General features: G+C 50.7%; 1 long non-coding RNA gene across 1 annotated transcript; it reads left to right on the top strand.

Moving 5' to 3' along the window:
- Window positions 1-3,811: 3,811 nt before the first annotated feature.
- Window positions 3,812-4,526, top strand: LOC121038257 (uncharacterized). The gene is made up of 2 exons (XR_005794268.1): window positions 3,812-4,167; window positions 4,313-4,526. It is a non-coding gene; the product is annotated as an uncharacterized LOC121038257 (long non-coding RNA).
- Window positions 4,527-5,256: the final 730 nt, after the last annotated feature.

The following is a 5,256-nucleotide window of genomic DNA, read 5'->3' as shown; positions in this document are numbered from 1 at the left end:
TAAAAAAAAAAAAAAAAAAAAAAAAAAAAAAAAAAAACAACTTTAAAAAATCTTACTCTTGCTGAAGACATTTTAGACTTTAACCAAATCCTTAAACGTTTTGCCAAAGTCAAATTCATAACAAATGTTCCCCAAACTGCTGTTTCTCTACAAGATGATTTGTGAAGTTATACACCGTGTGGAGATTCAGATGAGCGTAAGTAGCAGGAGACCTGTCGTAGATCCAGCTTTTTCAAGGATCGTGGCCCATGCTCACGCTGCTGGGAATCAGTGACCTCCCTTGTACCCGATCTATTGTTAAGCAAGGACAAGAAGAATTTTGGCCAGTTTGGGGTAGCTTGACCAGTTGCCTGGTCTCTGTGATTCTTCTGACTACCAGGAGAGCTCCTGGGGCAGAGACTGTCTGTTTTCATTTTGTAGCACCTGACCAGGCGCCTCGTAAGAGCTCAGAAAATTGCCTGCCTACATGTTTGTTAGTGAGTACCTCAGTTTTCCACCAGGGATTCGTGAAGAACCTGCTTTGCTTTGCTTCTGTTTGAAACAGTCACCAGCCTCTGTAACGCCTTTCTCCTGAAAACGGTGTCAGAACATCAAATTTAAGGACACGAGAATAAGATATCAGAGCCAGGAGCAGAGAACGGCTGGACAGTGCCGTGAGGGGTGGTGTTCTAAAAGAAGACTGCATTTTGAGTCAGAAGTTCGTCTGGTTTAGCAGCTTTGCTTTGTGAGTCTGGAGAAGTCACCAGTCTTTTTCTGCACTCCAGTCTGCTCATCTGAAAAAGAATAAGGATAGCAATAAGAGCCCCGACTTCCTGCCTGGATGGGTGTAGGGACAAGTGAGGTTGTGCTAAAAGGATTGCTTCAGTGCCCCAGAAAATGCTCTCTCCTTTCTCTGCCCCTCTTTACCTTCTGATTTTGTGTATATCTATCCCAGCCGACTTGGGGGACTTAATTTCATGATTCCATTGGAAAAGAGAAGACAAGAGGAACTCACCTCCCCCTGGTGCTTTGATTAGCGGATTGAGAATTTTACAGCCTTGTAGCACTGTCCATATTAGCTGGAAACACAGATCATCTGTGTTTCACCCTGAACGTCAGGCAGCTCAGCCTGTTTGATTATAAAATGAAACTAGAAGTAATTGCCACTTGAAGAAGAACTTCATACAGAATGCCTCCGTTCCTAGGAACTCCCATTCCACATGAAAACTCAAGGTCTTTGTCAAGGGACAGGTAATTGGGACACACCAAATGCAATACCAAGGCTGCTAGCATTCATCATTCAGGCCAGCCTTCTCCCCACCAATCATAGTTTCTCAAATCCTGCATCGTATTTGCATGCCATTTTCTTTTTCAGGACTGAACAGAGTTGGAACTATTGAGGGTGAATAAGCAGACTGGAATGGGGAAGGACAGCAAATTGAGAAATAAACTCTCACTTCGGAGTCATACTGAAACTTGATACTCGGGTTTGCCAATCGCTCTGTCCTCAGAAGTTCTTTCCTCCGGGCTATGGTAGGTGGGGTGATGAGAAGAAAATTCTCCGATGTCCTTGAAATGAATGAACAACTTTATAGTGGTTCCCTAGGTAGTGGATTCCCCTGTTTATTTTAATAAATCCGGGGGTGGGGGGCATGTGAAACATTAGCAGGGATCGCAGATGCGCACACACAGACCAAGGACGTTAAACTGAAAAGGGCTTAGTGGGATTTTAAGAGGGAGAAATAAGAAAAATTTTTTACAAGTTTATAGTTTCAGTAAAAAGATTGTGGGTATAGAAAGTAGAGTTTTTATTCACTCATCTTAAAAATAATTCGAAAAATTTAAGTGACGCACATACAAACAAGAAACGTGACGAACGGGCTAATAATATAAACAGTTGTAGGAAGATTCTGTGCTTCTCCCCAGCCCCAGTTCCGTGGTTAACCAAGTCTTTCGGGGTGGGGCTGTACTGGGCGTTAGGTACATACCATACAACTCTGTTCCTCTGGAGGTTAATTAATTAATTAATATGCCTGGGCAGCTAATTCTGTGTTTATCACAGAATTAGGCATTGACTTCCTAGTCTAAACGCTAAGCATTTCCACCGAAGGTAGTTATACCTTATCTCCAACCCTTCTATTGGTTGCCTTTGCCTGTTAAATTACTAAGATTACACACCTTTCTCTCCATCCATCACAAAGGCGGGAAGTCTTTCCTCCCCCCTGTGAGAGGTCTGGATCCTGTGGCTCCCACTCCCCCCACCCCCCGCGGCACGCCCGTCTACAGCAGAGGTGGGTATTTGTGACCATCTTTCTCCCGTTTTCTCTTCCTTCCCTCCTTCCTTCCTTCATTCCTCCCTCCCTCCTTCTCTCTCTTTCTTTCTTTCTTTCTTTCTTTCTTTCTTTCTTTCTTCTTTCTTTCTTCCTTCTCTCTCTCTCTTTGGTGGGGAGACAGAAGGAATACTTAGTCACGCGTCATATGGTAAGCCCCGCTTACCGCCGTGGTTGCAATTGTAAACCCACACACTTTTCACACCCACTAGAGAAGAGAAGTAGTGTCTCTAAAGCTTTACGCTCAGAGAAATACAGGCCTGTAAAGGGGCATCCCTGAGCTCTGCGGTCCGGTTTCCACCCCCACCCCCCACCCCCGCCCCGCCTCTTGCCCCTCGAGGTCCCGGCGAGGCTGCGGCGTTTCCCGGCTGCGTCTCGGAGCAGAAGAGGCCCTGGAACCCCGGGGCGCCGCGCTGCCCTCGCCAGCAGTGGGCACTCCGGCTGCCATTAATTCGGGGTAACATTTTAACAAGACTTTGCAGTGACTTGAATTTAGAAGGCCAAAGACCTCACGTTTGGTGCTTTAAAACACACAAAGCCCAAAAAGCCGGGAGTGTGGGTCCAGGAGAGCACCGCCAGCGGGGCCACCCTGGTAACGAGGACCCAAGGACTGCGACGTCGTGCGCTTGAGTCGAGGCGTTTCGAGACCTTAGCTTTGTGGCCTGGTGCCCGCCCAGCGCGGGTACACTCGGCCTGAAACGAATCCGGTTCCGAGGTGGGAACGAGGGCTCCGCTTTTGTGCTGGTCCGGGAGTCTGCCTGCCGCGCGCAGGCTTCAGAAGGTCGTCTGGACGTGACATCCGGGACTGACTTGCTCTGGCTAGGGGAGGGGGTTTGGGTCTCGGCGGGCTATTTTCTGCTGCGCGTAACATTGAACCCAGTATCCGCGGGCTGCGCTTTACCGAGCGAACGGAGTTCGCGGCCGCGTCTGCGCGGTCCCGGCGGCGGGAGCGGCGGTTCTCCGTGGGCCACATCGGTGCAAGAAAGGACCGGTGCCCCGGGCGCCCGCAGTGTCACTGTGCCGGCGAGGGCGCTGGCCGCGCGGCGGGCTGGGACTGGCCAGGAGCGGCGGCGGTGGCGGGTCCGGCGCGGAGCAGCGCCCGGGACATGCCCCACCCTCGCTCCTACCCCCTCCCTGGCGTCGGGATTGGTGGCGGGTCCCGCGGAGGGTGGGGTGGGGTGGGGGGCGCGGGGCGGCGGTGAGGACCAGAGCCAGCCCCGCCGCGCGCTGCCCGCCGGCATGACCGGGTTGGGCACCTGCCCCGGGGCCGACTCGCCGACCCCCTCGGGGACAGGAAGGTGCAGGGGGAGGCGGCGGGGAGCAGCGGGGCGCCGGCCGGGGCGGCGGGGCCCAGCCAAGGGCGAGTCTCGCATCCGGCGCCTTCTAGGTGTGGCCGAGACTGAGCGCCTTCGGCTCGCGCCGGGACGGACCCCGCGGGCAGCAGCTCGGACGCGGGGGCGGGGGCGGTGGGGTGGGGTGGGGGACACAGCGTGGGGGCGAGGGCGAAGATAACTGGGAAGGACTTGGGAGGAGTGGGCTTTTGCGGGGCAGGTGCCGGGAAAATCCTGCGTCCCGCGTCAGTGGCCTTACCCTTGAGAACTCGCTCCTAAAGGGTTTTTTTTTTTTTTTTTACCTCCGGGAAACCATGGAGCAGCAGGTGTACAATTGTCTTGGGGGCGGCAGATGAAATTTTAAAAAAGGGTCGAGAGCAAACTCCCGAGCATCGCCAGGTATAAATGTTAACACGAAATTTTGCGCGTTGGGGAAAGGTTTTAAAGGTGTCAGCTAACCAGGCAAGGCCCTCCGCAAAAGGAAACTCGAATCCCTTATAGAGAGCGGATTTCTTCTTCATTCTCAGGTAAGAAATGGGGAGACTGATACAAATAAAACTGTTGGTCATTGATTGGAGCTGGAAATGCATTCAACAGCACCTTTCAGACAGATGTGCAAAGCTTGAGAATTTCAAGCGATACAAGCTGTGGTCTTGGGCTCCTTTTTTCCAGATGCTGAAATTTGTGTTAGAAAAGCCGGGGACGGTGGCCTCTAGTTGTGAGAAGTTCCAGCTCATTCCGCTTTCAGTCTTTTGAAGTTGAGGGAGAGTTTGTTTTTCTTTTTTAACAGAAGGAATAACACGGCCGGACCTTATTTTCATCTTACTAATGTCAAATAATTGTCTTCCGCATAAATAACTTTATTAAAATTTGTTTTCCTATTTTTATTTTATTTTTTTATTATTTTTTTATTAAAAAAATTTTTTTTAACATTTATTTATTTCTGAGACAGAGAGAGACAGAATGAACAGGGAAGGGGCAGAGAGAGAGAGGGAGACACAGAATCTGAAACAGGCTCCAGGCTCTGAGCTGTCAGCACAGAGCCCGACGCGGGGCTCGAACTCCCGGACCGCGAGATCGTGACCTGGCTGAAGTCAGACGCTTAACCGACTGCGCCACCCAGGCGCCCTGTTTTCCTATTTTTAAATAAAAATTTAAGGAGCACTCCGAGGGAAAACTATTATCCCTGTCCCAGTCCGAACTTCAGTGATTCCCCCCGGACACGTTATGTCCGCATCTACAATCACAAAGACAGGTCGGATTTTCTCCTTCTACCCCCCCCCCCCCAATGGGATCATTTTCCTTGCTATTCTGCAGCTTGCCTTATCAGTCAACCTTATATCATTTGGCGTCCCTGTAGTTCTAGAAGACGAACCTCTATTTACTCTCGAGTGGGGTCAGCCGCACTCGTCCTGTCTCCAGTCCAACGTAAGTGTGTATCTTGACTCAATCCTCTCCTGTACAGCTGAGTCCTAAGACTCCCTCTCATTCTTGTGAACACTGTGTGCCCACGAACCGATCGGAGAATGCTTGCGCTTCAGATACCGCAGAAGGGGGAAGAAATCGCACGCCCTAAGTGCAACCTTTTTTACGCAAAACATCAGTTCTTTCTGTAT

The sequence above is a fragment of the Herpailurus yagouaroundi genome, unplaced genomic scaffold (genome assembly GCF_014898765.1).
Source record: "Herpailurus yagouaroundi ecotype Mexico unplaced genomic scaffold, PumYag 165, whole genome shotgun sequence".
In the NCBI taxonomy this organism is placed as follows: Eukaryota; Metazoa; Chordata; class Mammalia; order Carnivora; family Felidae; genus Herpailurus; species Herpailurus yagouaroundi.
Note: the sequence above shows the minus strand (reverse complement) of the source record. Positions and strands in the feature narration are given on the sequence as shown.